General features: G+C 44.0%; 1 long non-coding RNA gene across 1 annotated transcript; it reads right to left on the bottom strand.

The window, feature by feature from the left end:
• Positions 1 to 3477: 3477 nt before the first annotated feature.
• LOC137043622 (uncharacterized) lies at positions 3478 to 21716 on the bottom strand. Its single transcript, XR_010898547.1, has 3 exons — positions 21243 to 21716; positions 20918 to 20982; positions 3478 to 3536 (listed from the first exon to the last, which is right to left on the bottom strand). It is a non-coding gene; the product is annotated as an uncharacterized lncRNA (long non-coding RNA).
• Positions 21717 to 23561: the final 1845 nt, after the last annotated feature.

Consider the following 23561-nt stretch of genomic DNA (forward strand, 5'->3'; position numbering starts at 1 on the left):
TTGATTACTTAGTTTTTAATTAGTCTTCCCATTAATGGCATCAGTTCATTCAGGTCGATTTGAGGACACGCAGTAAAAGAAACAGGATTTATTGCACAAACCATATTTAAATCATAACTGATAAGAGGCATTGTCTCCTCTCACAATACCTTTCTCCTATTCATTCTCAATTACCCCCTATCAAACATGCTTTGGGGGTTTGTTAAAATGAAATGAGCTCAGAGGAGGCATGCCTCCAAATGTAACTTCACCTGCGGGTGCCGCTGTTGGACACTGTTATAAAAACAAGTGATTTTTACAGTTTTAAATGTCACATTATAATGTCACACTGCCTCCCTTGCCTCCTCGGAGGAAACACCCCTGACAAGGCCCCAGGTGTCAGACACAGACGAGGACACAGATGGATAAGTGTTAGTGCAAAGTTTGTTCAAGAGAGGTACGGACACAGGTTATACTTAGAAGGGTTTGTGACACTCAGACGATGGATGAGGAGGGTGAAGATGAAGACGATGATGAAGATGGTGAAGGCAATGACGATGAAGATGAAGACGAAGATGATGAATGATGAGGGCTTCTAGGAAGGACAGGTAGTCGTGGGTAGATTGGTGCTAGGCCAGACGGTGAATGAGGTGAGGAGTGTCTTTATAGTGTGGCTGGTGACGGTGCCCACGTGTTCAGTATTCGGGTGATGGTGAACGAGTGGGCATGGCTGTGTCAGATGGTTGTGAGGGCGTGACACTACCCCCTCCTCCGCGGGCGGCTCCTGACGGCTGGGATGGGCGGCGACAGGGTCTGCCGCCGCCCAGAGGAGCGGGTCGGTCAGGGTGGTCTTGATGGAATTAAGTCAGAAGGTTGGGGTCCAGAATGTCGTTCTTGGAGATCCAGCTCCGCTCCTCAGGACCGTAGTCCTCCCAATCCACCAAGTACTCCATCCGAGACACCCGTCGCCGCAAGTTGAGGATAGCTCTTTCCCGGTAGACATTTGGGTCCTCGTCGATGGTAGGAGGAGGAGGAGGTACGGCACCATCACCAGGATCTGTAGGTGAAAAAGATACAGAGTCAGTGAAGGTTTTTAACAAGGAAACGTGAAATGATGGTGCAATCTTGTAGGTGGGTGGAAGGTGAAGATGGTAAGTGACTTCATTCAGCTGCCTGTCAATAGTAAACGGTCCGATGTACCGGGGACTCAGCTTACGGCATGGCAGCCGGAGATGGATGTCCCAAATTGAGAGCCAAAATGTTTTGCCCGGCTGGTACTGCGGCGTTGGTCCTTGCTTGACGTCAGCCTGGTGCTTGTGTCTCCGTACTGCCTGCTAGAGTTGCACGTGAGCTGAGTCCCAGACCCTCTCGCTCTGGCGGAACCAGTAATCCACCACTGGGACCTCAGAGGGCTCACCCGTCCAGGGGGAGAGCAGTGGTTGGAAGCAGAGGACACATTGGAACGGGGTGAGCCCTGTGGTGGACTGCCGGAGGGAATTCTGGGCGAATTCGGCCCAGGGCAAGTACTGGCTCCAGCCCTCCTGATTCTGGTGGCAGTAAACCCTCAGGAATCTCCCGATCTCCTGGATCTTCCGTTCAGTCTGACCATTGGTCTGAACATGGTAACCTGAGGAGAGGCTGACAGAAACCCCTAGGAGATGGAAGAATGCTGTCCACACTCTAGAGATGAATTGGGGTCCTCGGTCGGATACTATGTTTTCCAGAAGCCCAAAGTGTCGGAAGATTAGGGGGAAGAGTGCCTCTGCTGTTTTCAACGTGGTAGGTGAGCCTTTGAATGGGATTAGCTTGCAGAATTTGGAAAATCGGTCGACGACTACTAGGACGCAGGTGAATCCTTGGGAAGAAGGCAGGTCGGTCATGAAGTCGATCCCCAGATGGCTCCAGGGACGCTCGGGGATCGGAAGGGGAACCAGCTTGCCCTCGGGGAGTCTCCTAGGGGTGTTGGCAATGGCGCAGACTGAACATCCCTTGACGAATCGGGAGACGTCCCGAGGCATGGCGGGCCACCAGTAGCGGTGACGGAGGAGCGAGAGGGTCCTTCTCCTGCCTGGGTGTCCAGAGCCCAGTGATGAATGAGCTAGGTCCCGAAGGAGCAGGCGATGGTGAGGCGGGACGTAGAGGTGCCCCTCTGGACCTCCCGGCGGAGCAGGCTGTTGGGCATTCTCCTGTTGGATCTGTTCGTGGAGAGCCCACTGGATTGGGCTGACAACCAGGGCTGGAGGGAGGATGGTTTCAAGGTGCTCGGGCTCAGGGTCGGCTTGGTATAGGCGGGAAAGAGCATCCGCCCGGTTGTTTTGGTCCCCTGTATGGTGTGCACCTTGAAATTGAATCTGGTGAAGAAGAGGGCCCGGCGGGCCGGACGATGATTCAACTGCTTGGCGTCACAAAGGTATTCGAGGTTACGATGGTCGTGATGACTTCAAATGGGTGTTCTGCTCCCTCCAGCCAGTGTCTCCACTCTTCCAGGGCGAGCTTGATCGCCAGATGTTCCCGGTTGCCAATGTCGTAGTTCTGCTCCGCCGGGGATAGCTTCTTGGAGAAGAAAGCACATGGATGGAGCCGTGAGGGTGTCCTCTGCCACTAAGACATAACCGCTCCGACCCCGGTCGATGAGGCGTCCACCTCGACAATAAACGGAAGATGAGGATTGGGGTGGACCAAGATCGAAGCGGACTGAAAGGTGTTCTTAAGCTGGTGGAAAGCCTCCGTGGCAGATGGAGTCCAGGACAGAGACTTGGGCCGGTCCTGGAGCAGAGAGGTGAGTGAGGAGCTGAGCAGGCTGTAATTCTTTATGAAGCGACGGTAGAAGTTGGCGAATCCCAGGAAGCGCTGCAGCTTCTTGATGGTATTGGGCTGCGGCCAATGGGTGATGGTGTCCACCTTCCTTTGGTCCATCTTGACGCCATGGTTGTTGATGATGTACCCAGAAACTGGACAGTAGAGACATGGAACTCGCACTTCTCGACCTTGAGGTAAAGGTGATGGTCTCAGAGCGTTTGTTGGAATTGACAGACATGCTCCTCATGCTCCCTCAGGTCATTAGAATAGATTAGGATATCATCGATATAGACAATGACGAATTTGTTTAAGAATTCACAGAATACCTCATTCATATAGTTTTGGAAGACGGCGGGTGAGTTGGACAGCCCATACGGCATCACCCGATATTCATAGTGACCTGAGGGAGTGGTGAAGGCTGTCTTTCACTCATCTCCTTTGCGGATGCGAATGAGGTTTTAGGAACTTCTTAGATCGAGCTTGGAGAAGATGGTGGCCCCACAGAGCTGTTCCAAGGCTGAGGGGACCAGAGGAACGGGATAGTGGAATTTGATGGTCTGTGAGTTAAGGTGACGGTAATCAATGCACGGCCGCAAGCCTCCGTCCTTCTTGGGCACGAAGAAGAAGCTCGAAGTGGCAGGGGATGTCGATGGTGGGATGAACCCTTGTTGGAGTGCTGATGGTGAACTAGTGGGCGTGGCTGTGTCCGATGGTTGTGAGGGCGTGACACCAGGGCAGCAAATATGCTTAAAGGTCCACTGAAATCAAAATTTAAGTTGTTTAGCTTTTAGTATGACTGTGTTCGCCTTAAAGTTATGAATAAGCTGGTATGTTCTAAAACTATGACAAAATTTGCATTTAGGAGATATAAGCATTCAAAATGTATAGTCCCCCACTTCCGTTAAAACAAATCTCAGATTTTGGTGACATCCTCGCAGACTTCACTCTCTCGTCAAATCTTTTGTCCAATCAAAATGCTCTCTAGAATCTAAAGCCCGCCCCCTTACACTGCTGAAGCTGCGGCTGAAATCGGTCAGTTTTTAACACACATTTACTAATTTCTACATGGTGAAAGGCACATAGCACTCTATATATGTGATAGGAAACCATTCAGTGTAAATATGCTTTAATTTGAGGCGAATTAAGTCTGTTTTCACGTTAGTTTCACGCACCCCAGCCGCGCACACACCCCAACGGCTCTGGCCTAAATTTAGACTACAGACACGAGAGCACAGCGCGGATCATATGCGTGAGTCAGCGCAGACAACAAACATATCGACATTTGAATTCTGCACAGAATGCTGCATTTCAAAGCAATATGGAGGAGATTATGATGGTAAACAGTGTTAGAGGAAACTGGCTTTACCAATCAGAGAAAGGTCCGCTCTTGCGCTCTAGTCAAACTGTATATTAAAAAAACCCGCTATTGGCTGTTTCAAAAAAGGGGAGGAGCTGCTAACAACTGAAGCCATTTCACTGGAAATTACATCAACACATTGAAAAATGCGGCGCGTTTCAAGGCACTTCAGTGGGCCTTTAAATCACAAACTAGAATCAGGGAGTTCTGACAAGGTTACTTGACATACATAGTGACATGATATTTTTGGCTTAATACAGAAAACAAAAAACATTTAATTATTCTGTTTAACCCTTTCTTGAAATTATACCCGTTCATAATAGTTAATCATTCCAGAGTAAGTAGAGTTAGGGTTAGGGTAGGGAATAAATAAAAATGTAAATAAACTGAAGTACAAAATAAAATATGGATAACTGACTTCTGAAAATTACATAACGCTGAGTGTCTGGACTGACACACTCAACATTACGGGCTGACCCATATAAATATTCCTCCTGACTTTTTTGCAACATCTTCTTAAATACCAGACCAAGATGCAAAACTCTTTCAAATGTAAACATAAGTTCACAATGGGAATTAGCATTAATCAAGTTCTAGAGACCTGTATTGACAGCATGAGGTATAGAGAAGATTTGGCCAAAGACACACCACACCCATCACACAGTAATCAAATTATCTCTACTGTAAACTCTTAAAACCTTTATTACTTCTTGGTTTACTTCTGTGAGGATGAGGTCTTTGTACCAGTCATACTAAGACATTTGAAACAATATCAAACATGTATAATGAGAATTCACATTAAACCATAGTTTTTTTTGTGTGTGTGTGTGTGTGTGTGTGTGTGTGTGTGTGTGTGTGTGTGTGTGTGTGTGTGTGTGTGTGTGTGTGTGTGTGTGTGTGTGTGTGTGTGTGTGTGAATTCTGTAAAAGGGATTGGGAAAATAAAGGCATTTAAATTAAAGTCATTGCTAAGATGATTCACTCAGTGTGACATTGTCTCGGATGGGGACGCTAAATCCATGAGTGAGTTTAGATGTTAAATGGTTAGTTCACCCAAAAATGAAAATTATTTCATTAATTACTCACCCTGATGTCATTGGACACCCGTAACACCTTCGTTCATCTTCAGAACGCAAATGAAGATATTTTTGTTGAAAGCTGATGGCTGAGAAAGGCTTCAGAAAGGCCTCCATTGGCATTCAGTACATTTCCACTGATCCACTAATTTTACAATGCGCCAAAAATAGTTATTGTGCGCACAAAAATCGAAATAACGACTTTATCCACCAAGTTATTGACATGAACTCGACGCATGCGAGAGAATATGACGCAGCTCCACCGTTCGAATACATGACCTGGAAGAGGAGGAGCGCCGCTATTGCATGACTTCCAGGTGAGTTCACGTCAGAGACCTACAAGGAAGACAATAACTTGGTGGATAAAGTTATTATTTTGATTTTTTTTGCACACAAAAACTGTTCTCGTCACTTGGTAAAGTTATTGTACAGCCACTGTACTGAGATGGACCTTGTAACAAAGTCTTTAGTGTCTTTTATGGGTCTTGTGAGTCAGTGGAAATGTACTGAATGCCAATGGAGGCCTTTCTGAAGCCTTTCTCAGCCATCAGCTTTCAACAAAAACATCTTCATTTGTGTTCTGAAGATGAACGAAGGTGTTACAGGTGTCCAATGACATGAGGGTGAGATTAATGAAATAATTTTCATTGTTGGGTGAACTAACCCTTTAATTTCCTTTATTTTCTCAGAGTCCTCGTTCCTCAATTAGAACTTCCAGCATTTGCTAGTTGTTGTTTTTTTCTTCAGTCTTACAATACTTAAGTGTTTTGAGTACATTTTATTTTTGAGAAATAAAGATCTGTCTTAGATCTAGACACAGGTTAAATAACTTGGCTTACACAATTCTCTCTGTCTCTTTTTCTGTTGCATGCTCTCTGCCCAACTCTGTAGCGGCCTGATGAAAAACGAGGATGTCAATGAATTGTTGCAAGGTTAGCACACAGTCTAATGAAGAAACGCTGTGTTGGCCTGCCCTGGGGCCTGACCTGGCTCACCAAGAGAATCTAGTAGCTCAAGATAAACTACTAAAGGGGGCAAACTCCTGCTGATCCACAATACAGATGAAATATGTACATTTATGGCATTTACACAAAGCCTTCCACTGAAAAAGTTATATCATATGCATTATGTATTACAATTTTTTATTTATGGAAAGCTTTTATTCATTTATTTACTTGATAGTTGTCCAAAAGTCCAAGTAAATTTGCAGATCCAAATCATAGAATGGTACTACTTCCATTTGTGTTTTAGATGAATATGCCAAAGTAAAGAACCCCAGAAATTGCACGAGGAAGTTTTCTCTCTCTCTGGTTTAAAAAGACCAGATTATTTTAACACAAATACTACTACTACCTTTGGGATCAATTGAGGGGCATTCTGAGTCTTTAGAAACACACAAAAAAGGAAAACAAAAGGAAAATGTATGAGACATATAAGTGGTGCCTTTCTCATTGCACTTGACAAATAATCAGCTCCGTCTTTCATTATGCATGCTGTGAGAACACAGGGGCCTCTTCTTGGCAAAATGAATGCCATTTATGATCATTTAATTTCAATTTGTCCACACACTCTCAGAGAAAGGAGACGTAGAAAAGTGATGGTGAGAGACATTTCTCCTTTCAGTACTTTAAGCCTATACTTCCTTCAGGAGATGGATGAAATGCTGACATCTTCCACTCTGCTGATTTTTGTAGCATTCAGATTGGGCTAACCAGTACATGAAGAGATCAATGTTCATAATACTGACCAGTGCCCGTATTCATCGAGCTTCTCAAAGTGCTATTTTAGTCTTAAGTGCTGAGAATTCATGAAATGTACTCCTACATTCAAACTTAAGTATAAAAGCAAGTTATCAAATTTCTTAAAGCTAAGAATCACTCTTACTCTCCCAGTTATTTAAGACAGCTCGAGAGGTCTCTTAAGTGGTTAGGAGTTGCCAGTAGGGGCTTGTGATGGCACTGAGTAGACGTGCAAATCTTTCAAGAGAGGAAGAATTTGTTCAACATGTTTGACAATGAGCAGTTAATCAAATGGTCATTTGGATAGAGCAGGCATCATCTTTTTCAGCCCTGGTAATGTTGGGCTATATAATTTTAAAAAGGCTGTTCGACTAATTCAGCAAGCAGTAGCTATTGCTTCTTCCTCCTGCCTGTTCGGTTTTCTTTTGGAATCCATGGTGGCTGATTATATTTAAAAAAATCTAGGCTATATATAGGCAGGTCAGTTAACAGCACAGCAGTTTTTTTTTTATTATTATTATTAAGACATGGATGAAAACATGTTTATCTTTCATTTCAAATGTGTATATTATAAGGTATTCTCTTGAAAACAGTTTATTGTCAAATGTGTGTTGAATGTAAACTCCTCTTAGGAATTTCACCATTTAATGTGAATTTATCTGAGGATATGCTTAAATAAGCAATAATCTATTCAGTGATTGGTTCATGCCTAAGACATCATCCAAAATCCTGTTTGTGGCACAGCAAAGTGTCGTGAAAGGACTCTAAAGTTGTGTCCCAAAGTGAAGGGTGCACACTTCGAAGGCCAGGCCAGTCCAGGCCACGCCTTCAAAGTGCACAAAGCGGCACGAAGGGCAAACCAAGGGACAGGGTTACCAGGTCTGAATAACAAAACCCCTTCAATTGCTAATCAAAGTACCGGCATCACGGCCAAAATGGGCCAAAAAATATCCCAAAACGCGCGCGGGCGGTAGAAATATTGAAAAGTTCTAAAGTAAAGACAACTTAACCTGTGGACTATGGCTACAAACACCCTAAAGCAACAGTAGCCTAAATGCAGCCCCATTCCAGACTTGGCAACAATGAACCAAGCATCGTTAATGGCTTAGCAGGTTTGTTGATTGAGCTTTTATTGGATTTTGACATGTTCCAAAGCCTGCGACAATGGGAGACTGGACTCAAGCATCTAAATCTAATAATAATAATGTAGCCTAGCCTAGATAAATTGTTCTGTGCCGGCCACGACTTTGCAGCCTTTGGAGGAGACTTTTGGTAATGGACCATCGTCAGTGAGCGACATTCATTCATTCCTTTATTCATTCATATAAAAAAACTTTATTTTGCAGTAGCTACAGGTAAGTCAGCAGTTTTCGTTTATTTGCATTTTGTCTTATAATTTTGAGTGACAGATGTTGCATTTGATTTAGCCTATTTTTGTCTTTCACATTTTTTAGCTACGGTGTTGAGTAGGCTATGATAAGAAAACTAAATGATTGCACGGACATCATATCCTATTCCCAGTGTCTATAAGGGAAATTTAAAAGAGATATTCTGGAAACGAAATCGTACTCGGTTACTTTCGTAACCTCGGTTCCCTGAGAGAGAGGAACGAGTATTACGTACGGGAAAAACTCCTTTTCTCGAGAATGTGAAGCAAAACTTTATTAATAAAGGTATCTATGTAAAGCGCAGTGAGCTGCACGGCCATAGCCCAGCGCGAGGAGCGCTCTGATTGGCCGGGCCACGGCAACTGCAGGAACCTATGGTGAGGCGGCTGAGAGGAACGAACCAATGGGGGGGGTTCCAGAAGCCCGCCGAAAAAGGTGCTTATATTTGCATACAGGAGGCTATATAAGACCCTAATTCGCCATAGGAGTCAGGTTTTAAGATCGACTGAAGCGATACCTGAGAAGCATAAACACGGCACGGAACGTAATACTCGTTCCTCTCTCTCAGGGAACCGAGGTTACGAAAGTAACCGAGTACGTTCCCTTTCGAGAGAGGTTCCTCGTATTACGTATGGGAACACAATGTAAAGCGCCGTGTGTGCTGACTGACCCAGTATACCCAAAGCACATGTTAATAAACCCCCGATAGACCGACAGAGGCGGCTTATAAGGGGAATGAAGAACTGGAAGAGTCGGTTCGTTTGAACAGCTGATCGGACATAGTCGGATCTTATGATGAATGAATAAGTGCTTGAGGGCTAATGTGTACAGGCCAAAACATAAGGCAATATGTTTGTCAGGGTCAAGATAGAGCCTAGATGGAGAGAAGCCCTGCTTGTAGAGCTGGAACCTCCAACTTGTAGAATCTGATAAAAGTGGACGGAGAGGCCCAGCCTGCCGCCGCACAGATATCTTCCAAAGAAATGCCACACGACCAAGCCCAAGATGAGGCCATGCCTCTAGAGGAGTGGGCTTAAATGCCTGTAGGACAGGTTAGGTCCTAGACCTATATGCTAGTGGGACTGCATCCACTATCCAGTGTGAGAGTCTGTTTCATGACAGCACAAACTTTAGTGCGGCCACCGAAGCAATGAAGAGCTGATCCGACTGCCTGAAGGGGGCGGAGCGCTCTAGATACAATCTCAATGCTCTGACTGGGCAGAATAGGTTTGCGTCTTATTCTCTCTGAGACGCGGGTTAAGCAGTGAAAAGACCTGCATACTGAAGGGGTTGATAGCACTTTCAGCATAAAACCATGCCTCGGTTTGAGCACAACCTTGAAGCTGCTGGACCCAAACTCAAGACAGGAAGGGCTCACGGAGAGTGCAGGTAAGCCACTCACTCGCTTAACCGAGGCCACAGCCAGCAGAAAACGGTTTTGAGTGATATGTGCTTCAAGCTCGTGGTCTGAAGTGGTTAGGAGGGGGAACCCTTCACGGCCTCCAAAACCATGGCGAGGTCCCAAATTGGGACCGAGGTAGGGGCAAGGCGGGCTGAATCTCCTGTCCCCTTTAAGAAAACACACAATAAGATCACTTTTCCCTAGTGAATGTGCCGCGATCGGAGCGTGGCTAGCTGCTATGGCGGAGACACACACCCCGAGTATGGAGGGGACGACCCGCGTCCATTAGCTCTTGGAGAAAGCGAGCAGTTCCGCCAGTTCGCATGAGTGTGCATCGATGTTTCGCGTAGCACACTGGTTAGAAAACCACTGACCACTTCAAAGCAGAGCTGCCAGATAGCAGGGGCTCTAGCTTCCGAAATAGTGTTCATAACTTGTCAGAGAGGTTCCCAGATACCGTTGATGGGCCATACGTGGAGGGCCCACAGCTCGGGATTGGGATGCCAGATCTTCCCTTTCGTTGGCGGAATAGGCCATGGGGCTGTCTGACAGCTGAAACAGTTTGGAGAACCATGTGCGGTTCTTCCAAAGTGGGGCTGTTAAAAAGCACAGGCTTGCAGCTGGATCGCGATCGGAGGGAGCATATAGAGGGAGTCTGGGCCAACATGGGCCAGGGCATCCCTGCGTTTGCAGAAAAAAATATTGGGCAGCGTGTGCTGTGTGAGCTGAATCGTGTGCGGGTAAAGGGACCATCCCCCTGGGGACATGGGTCCTCTGGATAACATGTCCGGACCCTGATTCAGAATACCTGGCACGTAAGCCGCCCTTAGGGAGTTTAGATTGTGCTCTGCCCATAAAAGGAGATGCTTAGCCATGCAGTGAAGAGAGTCTGATCTCGGCTGCCCTAGCGATTTTATGTACGTTATCAAGACGTGGTGGTTCTTATGCCGTAAGACGCTCGTTTAGTCTTGAGTCTATGACAATGACTGTACTGATAAGCCTGCCCCTCGAAGGCGAATCTCAAGAATGGCCTGTAGAGGGGGTTATCGTAACGTGAAGTATGCGTTTTTCAGATCTATTGAGAAAACCCAATCCCCGGGGCGAATGTGCGCGAGGATTTGTTTCACCGTCAGCACCTTGAAACGAGCGTGTCATAAGTGCTTTGTTCAGATGCCTGGAAAATGGGCCTGAGACCGCCATCCATTTTCGGCATGAGGAATTAGCGACAGTAAAAACCTGACTCGCTAGCGTCGGGTGTACTGTTTCCGCCGCTCTCTCCTTTAACAGTTTCAATGCCTCAGCGAAAAGCACGTGACTGACACTGCTTCTTACTGAGGGCTCGACCACGGCTTGAATCGCGGGGTCTGCGAGCAAAACTGTAGCGAGAACCTCGTTTGATATGTTCAACACCCAATATTATATACCAGGAATGGCCTGCCAGGCCTGGGCTCGTGAAGCCAGGGGTTGAATTAGATTCGGGGGCTGGCCGCTTAGTAATAGGGGCCTGTTAGCCGGGTTGCTTGTGCTGTAACACTGCTTGTAACACTGTGGGGATAGTTTTGGCGGTGCAGGCTTTGCAGTGGGCGCGCGCCTCACATTTATATTGTGTGTGCGAGAGTGAACTTTGTGAAAAGTGCTTGGGTGCAGGAGTGCAGACTGTAAAGTGGGCACATTTCCTACATAGAAAGCTCTTTTGTGTGTAGTGTAAACAATGTGTAGTGGTACACAACCTACGTAGAATACCCACGGTGCAAACCAGTGAGCAAATCCACAGGGGTAAACGCACACAGCATTAGTGTGCAGGCGAGCGTGTTTAACACAGGCTAGTTGACTGCAATATTTCATCTCCAGTCACTTAACTTAAGGGAACTGGGAGAATGTAAGGAAGTGCGGGTGGTATGTGAGCCATTCCACAATGCCGTTATGTTCTAGTCTAGACTGAAAGCGCGCATGCAGACAAGCGTGTTTGACCACAGGCTAGTTGACTGCAATAAGGCTAGTTGACTTTATATGGTGTAATCCGGCCGCGGCGGGATTTATTTGTGATTTTGTGAGGCTGAATTAACAGTGCTTATGTAGGGGTGCACACTGTGTAGTGGACACTTTGTCTACAGTGTAAAAACCTTTCCAGCCGCCTGAATAAAGGGGACTGGAAGTGATAGAGTGAAAAAAGGGCTTAGCTTGGCAGCCATTTTCCGACGCCCTTATGCTCTGACAGTGAGCGCGTGCTATGACGTAAGTCGCGCTCTAGTCAGCAACACGCTGTGGAAGGGGCGCGCGCGCGCTATCATGACAAGGCAGCCATTACAACTTCCTTGGCAGTAAGCGTGCGCTGCAGCGACATTGTTCTTGACATACCCAACAGCCCGAGCTCGCTCGTCTAACTTACTCTAGTATTCTCTGTCCACAGCGCTTCAGCACGACGGCAGTAGAATGAGCACGGCGAGAGCTTCGGCTCGAGTTAGTTTATTCACTCTAGTATTCTCTGTCCACGGTGATAGAGCGACAGAACGAGAGAATTGGAAGCGTGAGGAAAAACTCTGTCCGCGGCGCTTCTAGCACGGCGAGAGCTTCAGCTCGAGTTTGTTTATTCACTCTAGTATTCTCTGTCCGCGGCGATAGAGCGACAGAACAAGAGAATTGGAAGCGTGAGGAAAAACTCTGTCCGCGGCGCTTCTAGCACGGCGAGAGCTTCAGCTCGAGTTTGTTTATTCACTCTAGTATTCTCTGTCCGCGGCGATAGAGCGACAGAACGAGAGAATTGGAAGCGTGAGGAAAAACTCTGTCCGCGGCGCTTCTAGCACGGCGAGAGCTTCGGCTCGAGTTTGTTTATTCACTCTAGTATTCTCTGTCCGCGGCGATAGAGCGACAGAACGAGAGAATTGGAAGCGTGAGGAAAAACTCTGTCCGCGGCGCTTCTAGCACGGCGAGAGCTTCGGCTCGAGTAAGTTTATTCACTCTAGTATTCTCTGTCCGCGGCGATAGAGCAAAAGAACGAGAGAATTGGAAGCGCGAGGAAAAACTCTGTCCGCGGCGCTTCTAGCACGGCGAGAGCTTCGGCTCGAGTTTGTTTATTCACTCTAGTATTCTCTGTCCGTGGCGACAGCGCGACTGAACGAGAGAATTGGAAGCGTGAGGAAAAACTCTGTCCGCGGCGCTTCTTCAGCACGGCGAGAGCTTCGGCTCGAGTTAGTTTATTCACTATAGTATTCTCTGTCCGCGGCGATATCACGACTGAACTAGAGAAGAGGAAGAGTGAGGAAAAGCTCCGTCTGTCCGCGGCGCCTCCTCAGCGCGACGGTATAGTGACGAGAGCTTCGGCTCGAGTTCGCCTATTCACTCTAGTATTCTCTGTCCGCGGCTGTAGCGCGACGGAACGAGAGAAGAGTGAAAACAACTCTGCGGCAGCGGCGGAAGAAGAGCCGCGGTGGCGGCAGAGTGAAGAGAGCTTCGGCTTGAGTGTGCTCATGTCCTCTAACATTCTCTCTTTCCGCGGCGCTATTCAGCGCGACGGGATGAGAGCAGAGGGAGAGTGAGAAGAGCTCCGTCTTTCCGCGGCGCTTAACGATGCGGCGGAACGAGAGAGTCCTCGAATAGAACAAGCCTGTAAGCTCTAGAAGTGGCGTTGCAGCGGCAACACACACACAACACTCAACATAGACACAGTTTAAAGGATATATAACGCCGGATGGCGTAGCTGGAACGGCAGAGAAGGCGGAGAGGGAGTCCGTCGTCCTCAGCTGCAGGTTCCGCTGGTTCCTTTTCAACGGCTGTGCTTCTTCCGGAGGTCAGCGAAGGTATCGCTGAAGGAGATAAAATCTGACACCTATGGCGAATTAGGGTCTTATATAGCCTCCTGTATGCAAATATAAGCACCTTTTTCGGCGGGCTTCTGGAACGCCCCCCATTGGTTCGTTCCTCTCAGCCGCCTCACCATAGCTTCCTGCAGTTGCCGCGGCCCGGCCAATCAGAGCGCTCCTCGCGCTGGGCTATGGCCGTGCAGCTCACTGCGCTTTACATAGATACCTTTATTAATAAAGTTTTGCTTCACATTCTCGAGAAAAGGAGTTTTTCCCGTATGTAATACGAGGAACCTCTCTCGAAAGGGAACTAAATTTAACTGGATCAGTCGGGTACGTTGGGAATAAAATAATTTATAGGGTGAGCATGGAGTGAACTTTAAGCATGAGCGGGATGGTGTGCGGTGCGGTGCGGAATAGCGGGAGCGGGATGGAAATACAGCCCCACGCAGATTTAATTTTAGGCTATTTAAAGAAAGTGCAGGGAAAAAAGAAAAAAAGATAGAAGCAGCGAAAAGAGAGATAATGGACTGATTCCTCTTATTGAGAGAATGGTTGAGAAATAAATAGCATTTATGCAAGTTCAAATTGGGAAATTAAAGTTTATCTTGGTTGATCAGGGCAGGGAACTGGGAACTGTGCGAATGTACTAAACGTTTTGTTTACTTCAAGCGCTTTGTTGTGTTCAATAGTATCCAGGCTACTTGAGTTACCGACCACTACACCGTCTTTATGGGAAATCTGATCGAGTGCTGCGGGAATACGGACCAGTCAAATCCTGTAGTCACCAGTGTGCTATGAATTCTGGGATAGGGAAGGCTGCGAGGTTGTGGGAAGGTTCCATCTGCTGTACCCTTCCTTTGCCTGAGAAACGAAGGGCGCATTTTGAAGTCGCCCATGAACCTTCGTCACCCCGCTGTGACGTAATCGCACTTCAAATGCGGCCTTCAGAGGGTGCAGCCTTCACATTGGGACAGCCTTCGTAGTGCAGCTATGACGTAATCACACTTCAAATGCGGCCTTCCAAGTGCGCACTTCACTTTGGGACACAGCTTAAGACTGACACTTAAGATTTAGTCCTGAATTATGAAATTACTAAGAGGAGTTTACATTCAACACAGACCAACCACAGACTCTCACTTTCATGTAACAGCAATACAGGCCTGTAAGTAAACAACTAAGAGTGGCCTACCTAAATAATCTAAATAATCTCTAATAACAATTTAATGTTTGAAAAAACACTCTGCAGTTCACATTACATCCAGGATAGAACCCGCTAGGTTTCGGTGGGGAGCCAGCCTTTGGCCATGGGACGCCACAGTAGAACAGATGTGTTCTGGCTTGATGAAATGGTCTATATGGAAACATTTGACACACATTTGACAATAAAGAGTTTTCAAGAGAATACTTTACAATATACATATTTGAAATGAAAGATAATCACATTTTCCAACATGTCTTAATTAAACGTTTTAAACTGGTGTGCTGTTAACTGACCTGCCTATATATATATATATATATATATATATATATATATATTTTTTTTTTTTTTAAATCAAGTAACACAATTACAAATTTAAATGAGTTTGTTACTCACGTTACTCTCTTTTGTGAAAAATGTACGCCCCGTCTGACAGCTAGGCAGGTTATCAAAATTCTCGGCCCAAGTCTAGAGGCCATGTTTTTTTTTTTTTTTTTTTTTTTATCCTCCCTATTAAAAACTGTTGCAGACAATAAAATATATCAGTTTTGTTTTTAATATCAACATAGTTATATCTCGTTTCATTTCTTTATTAAAGGTGGGGTAAGTGATTCCTGGTAACCGTTGCTGTTATTTCAAATCACCAAAACAAACACGCCTCTACCTCCAAAAAGGGTCTGGCCCCTATTTTAATAGCTCAGCCCCACACATACGTAACCCAGGCAACGACTATGGCAGAATCTGCCTGTTACTAATCCAGGTCAAATATTCATTGAAAAAGTGTATATCCATCAAAAAAAACACAAACCATTCTCATGAACAACTCGATAGAACATGAGCCGAGAGTCCAACTAACGAGCAAGTTACAATTATGACAAGATTAGAGTTATAGCGATCACAAAAACACAAACCGTTCTCATTACACCTCAATAGAACACGAGCCGACAGTCCAACTAACGACATATTACAATTATGACAAGATTAGAGTTATAGCGATCACAAAACAAACAGTTCTCATTAACAACTTGATAGAACACGAGCTGACAGTCCAATTTACGAACATATTACAGTTATGACCAGATTAGAGTTATAGCGATCACAAAAACTCAAACCGTTCTCATGACAACTCGATAGAACATGAGCTGAGAGTCTAACTAACGAACAAGTTACAATTATGACAAGATTAAGAGTTATAGCGATCACAAAAACACAAACCGTCCTCACGACAACTCGAAAGTACAAGAGCACGATAGTCCAACTAACGACATATTACAATTATGACAAGATTAGAGTTATAAGGTCACAAAACACAAACAGTTCTCATGAATAACTCGATAGTACACAAGCTCGATAGTACAGCTAACAGCATATTACAATTATGACCGAATGGGTCAAAAGTGGAAAAAAACATATATTAATATTAGGGCTGTCCTTGACTAAGGATTTAGACATTCGAATCAGAATTGTCGAATCTCTCTATGGTCGACTGATAGTCGAATCATCTGTGTGTGAATGGGTTGGGAGAGGCACGACACTTGTCAGCAGAAGGGTAAAACTATTTTTATTTTCCTTTACACACTGCACACAGCAACAACTTTTAATAAAGCGACCAAAACTGCCTGCCAACTGACAGACGAACTGACAATGGCTTTCTTATTAATTGTCACAATTCACCAGTGTGAGTGCCCATGATCACCATCAGAGGGCACTCCACCCCGGGCTGTCACTCCATCACAAACTACATTACCCATAATCCTTTCCCTGGACTCATTAGCACTCACTGTTTACACCTGTGTCTCATCACCTCATTACCTCTGCCTATATATACCTTGTTCACTCTGTCATTCATGGCGAAGTCTTGTTTAGTGTCACAACTGCATTTCTGAGCGTTTCCCTGTTTTCATGTATCTTGGTCTTTGATTTCTTGCCTTCTCCGTGGATTACCCTTTTGCCTGTTCCTTCTGTTTTGTTTGCCTTTTTGGACTGATTTCCTGTTATGACCTTTTGCCTGTTCTATGGACTACGACTTTGGATTACCCTTCAATAAATACTGCGTTTGGATCTTCAACCAACCTTCTGTCTCAGAGCAGTTCATTACATTAATATAGGTTTAAATAGCCTAAAAGGTAATGTGGTGGATAAACATTCATAAACCGTTTTGTCATAACATGTTAAAGCCGCGATCGAAATATGGAACATCACACAAATATATAGGCTAAAAAAACTTTTGATAAATAAACCTAAAAAAAAAAAACCTGCCTAGAGAGGAAAAGAACACTTTGAGTGCGTTTACATGTACGTTCTTAAGCCTCAGGATCTCACACCGCCACCTGACCCGCACATTATATACATGCAAGCTCAATTTTGAATTGACTGACAGGAGAGCTGCACGATGAGTTCTAACACAGGGTTAAATCAGTATGTACATTGACGATTTGAGGGAAATATAAATTTAATATAAAACCTTGAAAAAGCGCTCTGTGGTGCGGCAGGATTTTAAAGAACTTCCTGAGTGGCCGCGGACAGGCGTTGAATGCTGCCGCGGGTGTGTGTACACCATGGTGTACACTCATTGAACGTGTTCAAGTTTTAAAGGCGCGGTGCGAAGCTCAGCCCCCTTAAAGGGGTCGCACACCGGATGCTCCGCTCAGCTCAGCGCCCCGGCACTTCTTTAAAATATTGAGCACCCCCATATTGCCAAAATGGTATGATCCTCGTTTCATAACACCCGCAAAGATTCGACCGTGAGATCAGTGGTCGAATCAGGCTCCGCATATCGATGCATCGAATCTTCGACTATTCGGGGTCACCCCTAATTAATATAGTATCTTAGCTGTTGGACACATTTTGTGAGCTGATGCTTGAAACAGACAGTGAGGAGATTTAAATGCTCCATACGGTGTGGAACTGAACGGGTCTTTATCACTGCTGAAGTGAGCGACAATACGATCGCCAATGAACAAACAAGCGAACATGACACACGAGCATATTCAAGCAAAAGCCAGCATGAATTACTTCTTGGTTAATGTCCGTCATGTGTGTCGTGTGTTTTGAATAATGATGTGCACTAAGCGCTCTCTTCTCACCATCAAATGTAGACACGCACCTTACCTGCTTATTGGCTACAAATTTGTTATTGCACTCAGCCCTAGAGCCCAGCATGGCCCATGTCCCGAGAAGCTGAGGCCCTAGCCTGGCCCGTGTCCGACAGCTTATCAAAATTCTCGCCTGAGTCCGACTGGACCCCGTGTTTTTTTTTTTTTTTACATTGTTGCAGCCATTATAATAGTTCAGTTTTGTTTTTAATGTCAAGTTTGTTATATTTCGCTTCTTTATTAAGTTAATTTTAAAAAATGTTTAGAGCCCTTTTTTTGTTTGTTAAATTAAAGTTTTAATTTTTTTAAGTGACGACCAAGCGACCAGCGGCCACCAGTGAGTTAACCGCATGTTTAATCAATTTAACAGCATAACAGTGATCTCTGACTGATGAAGTCGGATATCATTAGTGCTGATGTAGAGTATTTCTGATTACCATTATGCCTGTTTCACACATACTCCGTTTCCAGTGCGTATGGGGTGCGTATTTTTTTCCGTACACGTTAGCAGATTACAGCTTCCATACTGCACGCAGATGCTGTACGTCAGTTCCAGGTGGGGTGCAATTGCAGTAGTGCGGCGATCGTTTCCGTACCGAGTCTATTTCTTGCTGTGCTGTGCTGCACTGCTGCATTAAAGTGACAGTACATTGTTCGCATTAAAATAAACATGATAAACACCACAGATGCATATAATTTAAATATTGTTTCAAAGTCAACAAATGGCTTTTTTTCTTGGGTAAAGCAAGGAAACGACACCTTACCTGACATTTAGGTAGGCCTTATAAAAATGTGTCATAATGGATAGCACTCGTCTTTTCTTGAAGGTGGAAAACAAAGTTCTTTATGGCCTACAAGATTTATTTTAAATGGGTTTAAAAACTAAAGAGAAGATGAGAGTTGGCTGTTTTTGAATAGCCTATTGCAAGTTTCTAATTTAAAATGTGTTTAGGCTATAACCTATCTTTAAATGTTTTGCCACTTGTGTGAGCTAAATTTAAAGTGCTAGGCTAGATAAATATGAATAATGAATTGAATAAAATGTTGTTTAAATGTAGTTTGTTAAAACCTGACTCCTATGAAAGAGTAAACAAAGAGAATTGCAATTCTGACGAGCCATGTTCAGTAACAACTTTTGGATTTTAAATTAAAAAAAAATAATGAATAAATGCTGTGTTTGTGGTATGCAAGTTGTGTACTGACAACGCAGCATATGTGAAAGCACAACATTGCGTGCAGCTCCTGCACCGCATAAGCACCACATACGCACTGCAGACGGAGTATGTGTTAAACAGGCGTTATCCAGGTATTTTAAATTTCCTGTGATCTCATTTTACTATGGTGGAATACAATATAAAGTATTCATACAGTGTTCAATGCACCAAAAACTTCGAAAGATAAGTGGCACAAATTAAAATCAAGATTGTTATTTGTATTAATTTTGCAAGTATAGGCACAGTAAACTATGTTGATACAATAGAAAATTACTTACAGAGCATATTTTAACATGCAACAAATTAATTACAGGCATACAAAGTTGTAGGTTAAACATCTTGATTCAAGACTGCATCAAACCACTTAATTCAACAGGGGTTTGAATTTCTCCCCCACAAATTGTGTAGTAATTCACCTGCACCAGTGCACTTACATATTGTTACGGCCACATGGAGGCATTATTAAAACTAGAACTATCCTACTACCTCTCCTCTTTTCACTCTGCCCCTCTCCACCCTGATGGAGAGGCAGTTTATCATCTTGCCTCTGAGAGATGAGACAGGATTGAGCATGGCCATTTAGCTGAATGCATTGAGCACAGGGTTCTAGAGAAGTGCATAGGGGTTAATAGACTAGGGAGTATACCATGGCAAGTTACTGTAATATACTGTACTTGGCAGCCAGTCCTGTGTTGGCCCCCCAGGGAGCTAAGGACAAGCCCTAATCTGTATTCAGCCTTGACATTGTCCACATCTGCAATGGAACTCTCCCAATAGACTAGTGCCCTTCACTTTGTATTACTTTATGTTGATAAAGAAACAAAATCACTTGCGCAATCATTTTTCATTTTTCATTGTTATCAGGGTCAATACCGATTTTGAAACATATATTTACAGTTAGCCCTAACAAAACAAAAATGTATTGCAGTATATTGGAAAATATCATGTAATACATTAGGCAATATATTCACATATATGGGATTTCATATTTATATTCTCCAATATATTGCAATATATGAAAGCGGCAATCATTTGTATATTTTGCAATATATTACAGGAATATATAATATATTGTATAATAACATCAATATATTATTCCATGTATTTACAATATATTATAATATATTTTGAAGTAATATATTGGTAAATATATTTTCCTTTCATAAGGGAGTGGAGTGGCTAGAACTGCTCGAGCAGACATGGCATATGGAGTAAGCTTGGAAAATGAGAAAGTATCTGCCCCGTGAGATGATCTGGATTTTCAGTTAAAAGACATCGCTAGCACCTCCCTTCTGAAACAATATCTCAGTCCATATATCAGAGCATTTTATTAGTATCATTAGTATCACAATGAAAAGTGAAAGATTTGAAACAAGCATGCATGCACACATTAATATACAAATAAATAGTTAGTTAGTTAGTTAGTTAGTTAGTTAGTTAGTTAGTTAGTTAGTTAGTTAGTTAGTTGAGTGACAACAGCATATACAGAACGAGTCTAGCACTGAGGGACTTCACTGACAACCGTCTGCAGAATTTCAGTAAGTAAATTATTTGTTGTTATATAGTTATTTGAAATAACTTGTACATCCGAGCTGATTATAATTAAAATGTAAGGCAGCAACTAAAATATGAAAAAAAATATATAATAATAATAATTATACAATTTTATATATATACATTACACTCTATGAGGAATATGGCGATGGACACTTCACAGACTATTATCTGCTCTGCAGTACCCAGTAGATTTCTATTCATGAAATTGAGCTTTAAAACTGCAGTAGGTAACTTTTGAAAAAAAAAAAAAAAAATTCACCATTAAAGGGATAGTTCACTTTGAAATTAAATTTTGATATATTTTAGCTTACCTCATGGGCATCCGAGATGTAGGAGATGTCCGAGATGTCTGTAAGTAAAGTTCAATTGAATCTGTCTAAAGGAGATTAAACCAAAAAAAATAAAAAATAAAAGAAACAAATTAAGAAATCGGACAAATAGACACTTTTTGGACAGTGTGGTAGATAACTGGGATTTGTACAGTATGCGGAGAGAGTTTAACAATACTGTTTAACCAATGGCATAGGGATCAAGACTGGTCTCTTGCACAGCTGCACCAAAAGAGTTTTTACAGAGAAAACATAGAGACACATTTGGACCTAAAGCCCTTAGTAATCATGGAGTGCATTCACTTACATTTACACCATAAATGTCCAGCGCCAGCAGCGGTGGAGCAAGTAAATTTGGAGACCCAGGTGGAGCTGAGGAGACATAGAGACAGGGCGAAATCATAGGTCCTAGAGGCCAAGGAGCTATAGGGAAGGCGGAGCTCGACAGTGCCATAAGGGTGGAGGAACTAAGTTCAGCTGAAAGCTTGAATGTCCGTGACGCAGGCAGAACGTCGGCTGACTAAGGCAGAGCTGGAGGAACGATGGTCCCAGGTGGAGCTGAGGGAAGGAGGAGCCAATATGGAGTCGACTGGCCTGTGGTATAAAATAAACATAAACCAAGCCAGACATGCAGTGAACAACTCTTTGTTTACTCTCACTCTCCAGACAATTCTCATTTCTTTAACTAGGCAGAACCTATCAACCATGGAACAATCAGACATGTATTTGTGATCACAGAACAGTCTATCTTTCTTTAAAAACAGTGCTTTTCCACCCTCTAGTGGACACAACATTGCCGAGGTGGAGTTACGGGCTCAGCGGCTTAAGGTGGAGACAGGATTCCCTTGACAAGGCGGTGCTGGAGACTGTAAGAACCGAGGCATATCCACCCGGCAGAGTGGAATCAACAGAAGGGAAGCCAAGAGACAAAACGGAACCAGCGGAGGCAGATCCATAGAGGAGAAGAGGTGGGCGAAGGAGGTAGGGTAGGATCACTGGAGACACAGGAGCTGGGTGATAGATTCCTAGTGGATCGTCCATGCCCGCTCACTGAGGCTGGTGTAATAAAAAATGCAAAGTGAGTTATCTGGGTAGTGTGTGAGGCATGCCAGATCGAAATAATCCCTTGTGTGGTCCTCCAGGTTTTGCTCCTTCTAAAGGTAAGTCCATAGGCAAAAAAGGAGGAAAATAATGCTAATAATATTCTCTATGTTCACTCTGCTGTGGGTGTGTGGCTGTAGCAAACGCACAATGAATAGAGTATCCAAAAGAGACGTTTGATTCAAAAACACATACATCGGATGCACAGGGGAATTTCTATTCTTTTAGATTCCTATATTCCTATTAATCTTCTCCCATATTTCTCAGTTGCTTATGCAGAAGCAAGCCCTGTCTTTCTGTAAGGGAGACCTCAGTTTTCATTAGCAGACTGACAGCAACATCCAGTTGCATGGACTCTGACTGCATTAATTTGCTGACATGATGAATTTGTATGAGGATGTCATATCATACTACAGTGCAGATTGCAAAGCGATATGACTACTTCCTCAGCTTATTTGTGTACCTCAATTTTAACAGAAACACTTTACAATACGGGTGCACAAATATGCATTAATTCATGCTTAATTAATGCACAGATAATCATGAGTTAATGTATTACTAATGGGGAACTAACCCATTTATTAATGATCACTGCATCAGCAACTAATGAAGATTCTACATGATTAATAGATTAAGTAATCATTAAATTGTTATTAGTTAAATGTCATAATGTATTAATTCCTTAATATCATATTATATTAACTAATAATTTAAATTAATGTGTTAATTGCCACAATGGGTTAAAGCCATGTATTTCAACTTCCAGTTGTCTGCTTTAATTAATCATCAGCTAATGATTTATAAAGGTATCATTATGTTATGACTTTACTTTTTAGATAACACGACTATTAACTAATTCAAAATTAATTAAAAACCCATAACCACAATTACATATTACTTAGTCAATTAGTTAATAGTCATGTGCCAAAACAAGTGAAGTCATAACATAATGATACTGTAACAAGTTCTTAGGTAAGGAAGGAAGAGGACAAGGGGTCGGCTGGACTGCTGACATCTCTTTATTGGGTAAATAACTCAAACACAAAGTGCACATTTCAGCGTGTGACTTTCATTCAATATCTCAGTTCACTTCCGGGTTCGCGGCACTTCCGGCTTCCGGTTTCTCAGTGTCTCTGTGGGGGGAGCGTCAGCAGTCCGTCTCTCTCTCGCCTGCTTCCGTTTCTCCTGGCGTTTTGTACTCTCCCCGCGCCCCTTACTGAAACGAGATACAGGTGTTATCAATCTGCGTCCAAGCCACTCACTTACCGCTCGTCCCGCGGCTCTCTCTCCCGCTGCAGACCTCGCTGAGCCACATACCCCCACCGCCCAACTCAGGCTGGGGAACCGTCAAGCCTGCAGAGACCAACCCCCCCCTAACACCCCCCCGCCCCCCGCCCCCCGAGCCGTGCCCAGCCGATCAAGCAACTCGTCAACCTGCGGCATTGGATACGCGTCGAATTTCGACACAGCGTTCACCTTGCGGTAATCCACGCAAAACCGGACAGAGCCATTGGTTTTCGGAACT

The sequence above is a fragment of the Pseudorasbora parva genome, chromosome 16, assembly GCF_024679245.1.
Source record: "Pseudorasbora parva isolate DD20220531a chromosome 16, ASM2467924v1, whole genome shotgun sequence".
NCBI classification, from domain to species: Eukaryota; Metazoa; Chordata; class Actinopteri; order Cypriniformes; family Gobionidae; genus Pseudorasbora; species Pseudorasbora parva.